The sequence below is a fragment of the Monomorium pharaonis genome, chromosome 8, assembly GCF_013373865.1.
Source record: "Monomorium pharaonis isolate MP-MQ-018 chromosome 8, ASM1337386v2, whole genome shotgun sequence".
NCBI classification, from domain to species: domain Eukaryota; kingdom Metazoa; phylum Arthropoda; class Insecta; order Hymenoptera; family Formicidae; genus Monomorium; species Monomorium pharaonis.
In genome coordinates, this window is record NC_050474.1 from 13906273 (window position 1) to 13918728 (window position 12456).

Genomic DNA, 12456 nt, shown 5'->3' on the forward strand with positions numbered 1-12456 from the left:
CGTAACAGTATACATAAACATACATATACACCCACCATATACATATATTCTGAAACATATTTCTGAAACATAACATACAGTGCAAACACTGATTTGAGCAGGCAGGCTAAAATAGCGAACTTTCTGTTGATTTCAGTGAAATTGACGCGTCAGCTATTCGCTATATTCAGATCAGTAAGTACAAATTTCTACCGATGAATTTCAGAGCCACATGATGTGCAAAATCCGACCGTCAATCTCCACGTGGTACACATTGGGTCACTCTGCTGACGGCGGTATGATTGATTTAAACACGAATAAAATTAATGTGCAATATCATACCGTTTTATGGTATCCAAAAAAAATTATATATATTTACTAAAATACTTTAAAATGCAGTGTAAATTTTAAATTTGTATAATCAACAAGAAACATCGTATTGACATGTCTTTTTTAAAAAATTGCTTAGAAAAAAATGAGCTTTAAGAATCTGGATTAATATTAGCAAAATTTTAACGAGAAACTTGTAAAGAATGATAACAAACTTTTATTTTTTTCAACGAAAAAAAACATGTTTGGTTTTTATGCAATATAAAAAAGTCATATTTAATAAGTCAAACTTTCGCCTAAGGATTCTTAAAGTAGAGTCTTTGTCCTTTAATTTAAAAGAAAGTTCATGTGGTTTGGATGATTTTTCGCAAAGTTACATTATTTTGAAGATTGCCTAAAAATTTGGTCATAATTTTTGATGCGTTTTTTTTGCGCCAGTGTAGTTATGAATAATATACTTGTGAAAATATTACTTTTTCTTGAATGAATTTTTTTTATGGAAATATTTGATCATATACGAAAAAATGCGCATGTTTGTAATTTTTGGAAAAAATACAGAAACAAAAAAATTATAAAAACAGAAAAACGCAAAAAACAAAAAAATAGAACTAAAAATTTGCTACGTTTACGATATTAGTTCCGGGTCATGTTGAAAGCGAGAGTAATAAAAAACGCAAAATCAGTTTTTTAAGAAATTTAAAATTAAAATTTTTTGTCAAATTTTATAAAAAATTTGACTTTATGTTTACCATATTGTATCCAACATTATAAATTAAAAAAATTCTTTATTAAGATCGTAATCAGCGACCTAAAAAACCTTTAGTTACAAATTTTTATAAAAATTGAGAAAATTTTTAAAATTTTGGTGTGTATATTGATTCGCTATCTTGAGTTTTAAAAATTTATCAATGAGTTTTAAATCGCCTAACGGTCTACATCGGATCTTAGTGATGGATATAATTTTTTTTATTAAATTTAATTTTTTTAGCTTTATTTTTAACTGCGCGCCGACAGGATTCATCAGACTTAAGACACAGCTAACTAAGCTAAATTTTGATGCTCAAGCGCATCTTACAATCTTCCCTTTTCTACCTTCTCCGAAAAACTGTAAATTAATTTATTGCGAAAAATAATATCTCAGCCGGGGTTCGGGTATAAAAATTTAATAATATATTTGTAATCCGAGTTTTCGAAAATCACTAGATACAATTTTTCCTGGAAAGTAATAAAAATGTTCTCACAGACAGTTCGCTATATTGAATTTGCCATTTTGAATTTTAAATTTTAAAAAACCGACATCGGATTCGTAATCAGCGATCCCAAAAATCTTCTACGGAAATAGTTTCTGCAAAATCGGTTTGCTACAAACATTTGTGCAACAAAGGGTTAACAATTGAGTTTGACAAGTTAAATATTGAACAAAAAATTCAAGATCAGAATATTTTAAAAACAGATAAATAAACAATTATTTTGATACCAAAGTTGATGCAGCAAATTAATTTTTTTTAAATACTTAACTCTTGCGTGCGCATCAGCATCGCTACATTAACAATTGAGTTACACAAGTTAAATATTGAATAAAAATTCGAGACCAAGATATTTTTAGAGCAGATAAATAGAAGGTCATTTTGATACCACAGTCGATGCAGCAACTCATTTTTTAAAGATATTTTATTTATTTGTGCACGTCAGCATCGCCATTTTAACAAGTAAGTTACACAAGTTAATTATTGAGCAAAAAATTTCGGACCAGTAAATGATTACTAACATGTAACATATTATGGATGTTCTTATACTCCTTAAGGTTTTAGCAGAATGGGTAACTTACAATCTTAAGACAAGTTTTATGACTTAAATCTTTGTCTTTAATAACGCATAATAACTGTCTTGTGTCACAAGTCTTAAGCTAAAAAGGAAATCTGTGATTTAAGATTTCAAACACAAGACAGTTATTGTGTATTAGTAAAGACGAAGTTTTAATTTTAACCAGGACCGCACCGGAATCGAAACAGATAACTATAACCGTATTCTGTTAACCCATTAATCCTTTGAGTGGCGCATTATTGTTTGAGACCCATTTCTTTTCTTAATGTTGTATCTAGAGATTTTTGGGGTCGCTAATTACGAATTTGAAGTCAAATTTTTTAAATTCAAAATGGCGGATTTAATATGGCGGTCGAAAATTTATATGTTTATTTGATTTAAAAAGAGAATCTGTAATAAGGAGTTTTTGGGACCGTTAATTACGAATCCAAAGTCAGATTTTAAAAATTTAAGATGAATATGATTATTTGTTCAAAGCGCCCATCACGAATTTTTGCTAAAATATAATAAAATTATGACGTTTTCTCTACCATATTGAATCCGCCATCCTAAATATTGGAAATCTAATTTCAGATTCATAATTAGCATAAACCGAAAATCTCTTATTACAGATCCTTGCGTAAATAGAATGAATTTTTGAATTTTTGTCCGCCATATTAGATTCGCCATTTTGAATTTAAAAAATCTGATGATCAGATTTGAATTCTACGATCCAAAAAATAAATTTCGTGTACATTTCAAATACATTTATAGGACTTTTTTTCTACAACTGCATTATTTCACGTAAATTGGCATTTTTTTAAACTCATTTATTTAGTACAATAAAAATGATAAACATATTGTTTCCATAATACTTAAAATATCAATATTGAATTCTTAGCCACTCGAAAAAGTAAAAAACCGCATTAGGATACGTAAAAAAGAGTTAAATATTGAGAAAATTGATAATAAAAATGTGAGACGAATACGTCCCACTAGCACAGAAAGGGTTAAGTCCTAAGTGTTTTCTGTGATTTTATTTAGTGGTATTTTATACTATGAATCTAATCCTTTAATGAATCTAAAAAATTTTAAACCGACTTTTTTATATAAAATTTTTTGAACTTTTAATATCTGTCGTCAGAATTGCTAAAAAATGCGATCTAGACAATTTATGTTAATTTATTTGCAAAAAAGTTAATTTTTTACTGAAATTTTTTTAAAATTAGTATTTACACATAGAAAACGAATGAAAATATCTATGAGAAGTGAAAATTTTGCGTTCAGGGATTATAAACTTTCAAATGTACATGTGAGTATATTTCAATTTAATGGCGACATCGAATATGACGGTTAGAACAGGGAAAAATCTACGAAATCTTTGATTTTTCTGTAAATATTTTTTTTAATTGCTTTATCATCCAATTTGATTTTTAAAGATTTTCTGGGTCGCTGATTGAAATTTTATTATCAGACATTTCAAATTTAAGATGGCGGATCCAATATGGCGGTCAAAAATGTTTAAAGTTAATCAAATTTACTGAAAATTACTATATAGGTTTTTTGGGTTGCTTGCGGGGGTTGATTACGAATTTGGCATCAGAATTGTAAACGGCGAATTTACTGTTATGAATTAAACAGTCAAAATCACTCGAATTTCATCAACTTTAAAATTTACTTGACTTATATGGGCGTAAATGAGTTATTAGTAGTATTCTACAAATTCGATTTTTTTGTTATTTTCCTCGTATTTACTATATTTATGATATATATTTAAATACTGAAAAAATACAAAAAATATAAAAAATACAAAAAACTAAAAAATGAGAAAATTAGGAAACTGAAGTCTTTCTATTTACGTTTACCTCTAAGTGGTAAGAGCTGGGTAACGGCAGTTTCTTGACGGCTGAGAAACGTACCATGATTTATTCATTTTATTTTGTATGATCGACATATTTTGTAGAAACGTTTTAGTATGAATATAGCAGAGTTTTTCCGAACAAAGATAAATATCAAAACCTCCATGAATGTCCACACATGAAATTTATTACAGCTTTACAAATTTTCTGCTATCTACACCGCAATATTTGATCCACTTTTTTCAACAATATTTAATTCTGATGTCATTTGTAATTAGCGATCCAAAAAGCATAGAATGATTTTCAGTGAATTTGAGAAATTTCTAGTTTTCTGTTGTCATATTAGATCCGCCATTTTGAGTTTGAATATTTTGATGCCAGATTCATAATCAGCGACTAAAAAAATTTCCATATAGCGATTTTCAGTAAATTTGATTAATTTTAAACATTTTTGACTATCATATTGGATCCGTCATCTTGAATTTGACGTGTCTGATAACAAAACTATCAGCGACCCCAAAAACCTTTAAAAACCAATTTGGATGATAAAGCGATTGAAAGAAATATTTACGGAGAAATCGAACATTTCATAGATTTTCCCTCTTTTAACCGCCATATTGAATGTCGCCATCTTGAATTAAAATATACTCACGTGCAAAATATCTTACGTACATTTAAAAGTTTATAGTCCATGAACGTAAGATTTTCACTTTTCAGAGATATTTCGATCTGTTTTCTATGTGTAAATATTGATAGAAAAAAAATTCAGTAAAAAAATCAGCTTTTTTAAAAATGAATTAACATATATTGTCCAAAATCGAATTTTTTAGAAATTTTGACAATGAATATTGAAAGTTTACGAAATTTTACATAAGAAAAAGTTAGTTTGAAAGTTTTTGATTACTAGATTTATTGTATAAAATACTAAAAAAGGTCACAGAAAACTGTTTGCTTGGGATTTAATGAGTTAAATTTATTAAATTTACAGCACCGGAATTATAATTGAAACCATTAAATTATTTTTATTTACGTTTTTTGTTTTTATAATTTATTTTTACATTGTATTTTTATATTTTATGTTGGAAAATTAATTACTTGTTAGAGCTAATAAGATAATCTGTCGTAAAGAAACAGGGTTATTGTCTCTTATTTTTATTTATTTTATTTTATTCTTTTTATTACATTTAATTGTATTTTGGAACTTTTTTCTGTTTTTTTTTTAATTTTTGTAATATAAATGTTTTAGGACGCCAGAAACAAAAAAAAAATTCAAAAAGATCGGAAGAAAGTAAATATAAAAATATGTTTAAAAAATTGAAGAAAAATAATTAAGAAATAGAAGATCTGTCACTATTTAAAGATAATATTTATTAAATAAGTATTATTTAATAAGTAATATTTTACAAGTATGTCTCTTTATTGAATTTTTTAAGGAACATCTATTGAATTGACAGTGTTATAAAAGTTTTTATTTTACCACGAATAGAAGACTGAATAATAGCGCATAAACAATTTATATATAATAATATAGAAGATGAACACATGTTTACCTCATAGATAAATTTATCAAGAAATTGAAACAACCGACCCTAAATCTTTATTGCAGGTGAGTTATTAATATTTCTTTTATTTATTTATTTTTATTTGTGTTCAACTTTTTATTATTTTAAAATGGATAGTACCTCACATTTATTTATAAATTCTAAATGTTTTTAGAGTAATTAAAAATATTACTTATTAAATATTTATTTAATAATTTATTATTTTTTCTGTTATTTTTGTTATATGTATGCAATTTATTCCGAATTTCCTTTAGGGTTGTCGAGGTGTTTTTAAGAGATCACTAAACCTTTTACAATTTCCTTCTCTTCTTTCCCATTCATATATATACATACATAAATACTATATTAACAATACATTTATAACCCCATTCTATCCTACCGAAACTTGGTCATTGGACGATCTTACCTAGCACCCTCATCTTTCCCTACGGACTTACCTTCCTCTCCCCCTTCTCCTTACCTTGCTCTCCACTCACTCTTATCTCCGCCATGCCCCGTTATTCCTTTTTCCTTTTATTCTCTCTTTTTCTCCTCCCATCTTTTTTTCCTCTTGTCCCAACTCTACTTCCTTCCTCTTACCCATAAATCTTTATTGGTTATCGTCACTCTTCTCTCTTTTGTTTTGTCCATCCTAGCAGCTTCTATTCTTTATCCTTTTTCTCTTTTTCATGGTAAGATTCTCGTCCATCTTTATCCCCCAAATCCTTCTTAACAACGTGATTGACGCGACACGACAAGACCGTTGTAAGATCTGGACAGACGGGCAAGACCGTGCGTTAGCCGTACTTCAAGCAAATCGCGTATCCTCACGAGGCGAATTTTCGTTAACCTTATACGAATCGGACATATTCAATCCCTAAGAAATTCTCGAAAGATACACAATGAGCGCCAATGAGCAATCAGAAACACAGCAATTTATCTCCAACGCCGAACAAGAAATACAATAAATTCATCAGAAGATAATCCGGCCGAACGAGCCGCACTACATAACGTAGCGCGTGAACGGGATAATGACATTCGAGACACCCTACGAGATCTGATACAGGAAATCGGAGGAATATGTGGAAATTAACGCTTTACGGGAAACGCAATTATAAACACAATGTATCCGCAATTTTTGACCATCCCATCATGGCAGGCGTGAAACAGCGTTCGAAAATTTTACAGATAATGCGCGACACCGGAGAGGCCGCGGAATTTTGTTGTTAAAAGGGACCTGAAATATTCCAGAGATTGACGGTACTTCGAGAGACTGAGTACGCGAATTTTTAAACGCAAATACATATGCCATGAGAAATATACATTTTGTTGATCAGTATAATCTACTTGAAGTCATACTTTGCACGAAATTTAAGAGAAAGGGCATGATGGACTTCCACACTTATGACATAAAAATTATGAGCAGCCAAAAAGGGAACTAAAGAACGAATATCTGCGCAAACGTAGAACCGTTCATTTACAACTCGAATTTAATTTCCAAAAGCAAGAATCAAATGAAACCGCGCAAGAATTCGAGCGGCGAGTGGACAACCTTGCTATGGAACTATATGAGTCCATGGAAGAAGGAAAAAATATACGGAACAGCGAAGAACGATAATGGAGAGTATTAAGGAACAAGCTCTCTATAACTATCAAATAGGCTTAAATGAAGATATAAAATTATTGGTACATGCACAGCATTACCACATGCTACAGGAAGCCATCGAAGGAGCAAGCGCAGAAGAAAAGGTCAAGGGATCTAATGCGCAAATCAACGGATACAGAAAAGATGGCCGCATCTTAAAATGATCAAAACCCATGATTCTCCAATGCGGAAAATGCGGCAAAACCGGTCACAACGGACGAGAATGCCGTAGCAGTCAATATCGTTTCGCATTGCCACAACCCGATCACAGTATAGGAAAGAAGAGTAGGTCTACTCGGCGTCGTACCTTTGATCTCTATGACTAAAAGATTCGCCATATTGTTGGTTGTGCGCGGATTTCAATCATTGGTGCAAGTTTTCGGCTGCCAGCACCAAGATGGTCCCATTGGTGGGGACACGCACATACTTTGTCGCCATATTGTTGGTTGTGCATATCGTGCGCACAAGTCATGCGCAAGGGACGACCATTAGCACGATTTTCAGCAGAGTGGACCTACTGTTCTTTCCTATACTGTGACTCGATCGGGCGTAAACCTAGGAGATATATATTGCAGATACTGTATAAAGCGCGGCCATACACGCGGCGAATGCTGAAATCTAAACAGTAGACCAAAGAAGAATACGTCGAATATTAAATCGCGCAAAGCAAAATTACAGCACCACTGAACAGGACTTACTTACAATGATGTGGGCTGTAAAACATTTTCGACCGTATGTGTACGGGACAAAATTCAAGATCGTAACCCCTTATATGGTTATTTAATGTAAATGATTCCGGATCGTGATTGATTCGATGGCGATTTAAACTGAAAGATTAAGAGATTATGAAATTATTCATTTAGCCGTGGACGAGCGAACGCGAACGCCGACGCGCTAAGTCGCAACATGAAGCAGAAAGCTCACATTACAGAAGTAGTTGATATATGATCCTCACGGTAGAAGAAGACGGTGAACACGCATGTACATCTACCGAAGATGTAAAAGAAGAGAACAACAAATGCGCACTAGCATATACAGAGATAGAAAAAACAACATTTATATGAATATCACAATGCGGGAAGGCATCAAGGAATTGAAAGAAGAAAGAGAATACGATTGACGCATAATTAGTCTGGATTTGTCGATGTGGAGCGGTACATTGAAAAATGCGAACTCTGTCAGAAAAATAAGCTTTCTAAATAAAATTAAATAAAATTCAGACTACCGCCTACCACCCCGACAGCAATGGTATTTTCGAACGTTTGCATCGAACTTTAGCCGAATATCTCAGACATATATATAAAGAGCAAACGGACTGGGATGAATGGATCTCGTACGCGATGCATACGCATAACACGACGCCTTACATGGCGACAGGATACACCTCCTTTGAATTATTCTACGGATGACGGGCAGAACATCGCTAACGAAACAGTCTAAACGTACCTACAACTACGACGATTATGTGCAGGAATTAAGGGAAAGGTTAAAGGCTGCAAATCGTGTTGCACGAGAAAACAAAAGAAGAAAAGGTCAAGATCAAAATATAATATGATAAAAAGGCGCAGAAGGTACTATTATACAACGAAACGCTCCAACGTGAACGATCTAAAAAACTGGATGCACAGTGAACTGGACCATATATCATAATCGAAAAACACCGATGTAAATTATACTATAAAAGGAGGAAGAACGACAACTCGTGTGCACGTGAACTGATTAAAAACATTTATAGAAACGTAAATTAAAATTTTAAAAACATAAGTGCGATTACAGACAGTCAATTTAGCGCATGCAAGCGAGCATCCTTTGAAGTGCATACTTATGTCGATATCGTTGCATTAATTTGTAATAAAAATTAAATTAAATTAAAAATTTGTCTTAATAACGTGATATACGACAAGGCTTTGAATAATTACAAATTACGATATATATATATATATATATATATATATATATATATATATATGTATATATATATGTACTAGCTTTTTCTTCACGCGCACACATATATGAGTACCGGGATTGTATGCCCGTGGACCCTAAATACTCGCACGTAAATACAGATTCTGTAATGTTGGCAGTAACATTGTTTAAAAATTTTTTTTTTGAATTAATCTGTATTTCGAAATACTGTTTTATACATCGTCGAAATGTTTTTCATTTTTTTTAACATCAATTACTCTCTTCTATTATAATTAAATCTTCTAAACCTTCTAAATTTTAAATTTATTTATTATAATAAAATATTTAATCTTTTTCAAAATAACATGCAATGAAACTATCAACTTATATTTAAACTGATTTCATTTATTTATGTATTTATTACTCATTTCATTTTTCTAATCATTGTCTCAGATTTCGATTGTTTAGACTCCCTCTGATGATTTAAGGATGTATCGGACATACAATCTTAGACATAAAAGTGCATGAAATTTGAAATACTTAAATATTTACGCCTAACGCATAGTAAATCTAGATGTAAGAAACTTGAATTATTCTTCATTTGTATTTAGTGACTAATTTAACTTCTCATGTATCTCGGTAATAAATTGTATGTTTATTCTGTAATTTTTAGAGGTTTGATGTTCCATGATGTACAATTATTTCCTGCCAAAATTCGACTCAAACTTTGATGTCCACGAACGGACGATTTTAGGCCTTGATTTTGCGGTCGCTTTTTTCATATCTAACCACCATTAAGTCGCGCGTGTGTATGTATGCATAATTAGTTATTTTTGAATCTTTTATCTCTCTTTCTCTCTCTCTCTCTCTCTCTCTCTCTCTCTCTCTACACACACACACACACACACACACACACACACACACACATATATATATATATATATATATATATATATATATCACAGAAATGTTAGCTTATTCATTTCTAGGTCCATCCATTTGCTTTTGGTTTTTAAATTTTACATTTTTTGATTAAAAATACACGTCCGTGTGTGTAGTTCGCGGAAATACAAACTAACAATCATGCATACTTATTGTACAATACACAATCTTTAGTTGTGCCGTTTACATCAATACATTATACCGTACTCAAGCGTTTTCTTGTCCTATACATGTTTTTACCAAACTTTTCATAATGAAGATCATGTTTAAAAATCTCCTCTATTATGAAAATCTAAATGAATGGATTCATGTACAGGTTCTTTCATTTTTGGACTTTCTTTTCTTAAAGTTACGCCAATTATTTTTGAAACACCCTGTTTATGGATAATCCAAACCTATTGCAACCATCCTCGAATAATTTGGAATAAAATGAGACCTTTTGCTAGTGGTTCGTGCCATAAATGACGGTGTAGTTTACGGAAGTGAGTCCCAGATGCGCACAGTAATAAACAGACTCAATAGGCTGAGTGAAACGGACACAGTAACAAACGGACACAATGCAATACAAACACAGTCGCAAACCCATACATTGCAGTAAATGCTTTGCGCGCACACACACACACACACACACACACACACATGCACGGGAGATCCGAGGGAGGCTTCGCCCTCCTTCCCGCACTCACCCCGTCGATAGGGGGTGCCCTGAAAAGTTGCAATCCATGTGGTAAGTCCGTTTGTTACTATGTCTGTTTGGTCTGTGTGCATTTACTTTGTAAGCATTTGGTATATGCGCATTTGATTTGTATCTGTTTCGCACTATGTCCGTTTGTTACTGTGTCCGTTTCGCATTGTGTCCATTTGTTACTGTGTCTGTTTTATTCAGACTGCTTTATCCGTTTATTATTGTGCGCATCTGGGATGTTCCCTTTGCGGTGATACAAACAAACGCATATCCGTTTCTAATCATTATAAAAAAATTTTTGGAAAAACATTGTGTATGGGGGGAGGAGGAACAAAAATATCTTTAATAGCTTGTAGGATTAATTAAAGGCTTATTCGAAAGGACTTTCCGAGACGAAAACAACGCGAGGTCGCCGAGGTCTTTATGATTTTTTTTCGCAGAGTTTTGAACATTTTTATTGAGATTTTGCGATAACGAGAGCCCTCGTCGACAACAAAAAGCAGATAAGGTTTCACGCGGGGACACGCATCCCTTTGTCTCTCTTTCTTTCTCTTTCTTTCTCTCTCTTTCTTTATTTTTATATTTACCCTTAACTTCTTGCTTTAGCTTATGATAAGTTTTTATTTGTATAGTATTAAGAATTAGATTAAGTTATATAACGATACATTGTCATTGTAATTCTCATTTTGCGTTACATTTTCTTGCGTTTCAGTTCGCTTTTTTGTTTTATGATGTTTCCAAACCTTTATTATTATACTTTGCCCTTTATTCTATGCTTGGGCATAATAAATGTATTAATCAATCTTTCTCTCTCTCCCCCTCTTTCTCCCCCCTCTCTCTCTCCCTCTTTCTCTCCTCTTTTTTGCCCCCTCCCCTCTCTCTGTGTGTGTGTGTGTGTGTGTGTGTGTGTATTTGTTTGTGTCAGCAGAGATAAGGACCCCATTTTCTTTCTGTTGTCGTGGGCTCTCGCTATCGCAAAATCTCAGTAGAAATCTTTAAATGATTATAACACTGCGTAAAAAAGTCATGGACACCTTGGCGATTTCGCGTTGTTTTCGTCTCGGAAAGCCTTTTCAAATGAGTCCTTACTCAACCCCACATGCCATTTAAGATGTTTTTGCTCCCTCCATCCCGCGGGAGTGTAGAAATAGGTGTTTTTCTGGTTAAATAATAGACTTTGTGATCCCATTGTATCCATATAAATTTCAATTTTATATTTTAAACCATTCAATAATTATTTAGGTGGCCCGGAACTTTTTGTAGGCTGTATATAGATTTTGAAATTACCCTGTATATGTTAAAGACAAACCTTTAATAATCCGGAAGTAATTTAAAACAAAATGAGACCATTTGCATGCAGATTGGACGAAAATTATTGCGGACATACCGATATACAGACAATCGTACTTATATATATATATATATATATATATATATAAAATATACTTTTGAAAAACCCTGTATATGTAAATAACATTTTACATTGATTACACAGGCACACAAAAAAAAAGTGGTTGGTCCGGCGGACTAGACTAGTCAATCCTTATGTATTTTGACCCGCTAAATCCGAATCCAAGGTCAGAATTGCAAAGTTAGCTCGCATTTCTTAACCTAAAAAAAAAAAATTTTTTAAATGTTGGTCCGGCAAACCAGACTAGTTTATTCTTATGTATTTTGACCCGCTGAATCCAAATCCAAGATCAGAATTGCTGAATTGGCTCATTTTTTCCTAACCTCAAAAAAAAATTTTTTTTTAATGTTGGTCCG

General features: G+C 32.2%; 1 protein-coding gene across 10 annotated transcripts in view; it reads left to right on the forward strand.

Annotated features, from left to right (window-relative positions):
* Window positions 1-12456, forward strand: part of LOC105837095 (solute carrier family 35 member F5) — a 56829-nt gene that overhangs the window by 20704 nt on the left and 23669 nt on the right. The window contains exon 3 of one of the 10 annotated variants that reach the window (XM_036290576.1): window positions 5405-5577. The exons of 8 other annotated variants lie outside the window; for them this stretch is intronic. The gene's annotated coding sequence lies outside the window, so the exon portion shown is untranslated. Of the gene's footprint in view, window positions 1-5404; window positions 5578-9735; window positions 9872-12456 lie in introns of all 10 variants that reach the window. One more of the 10 variants, XM_036290577.1, reaches the window with a different exon arrangement.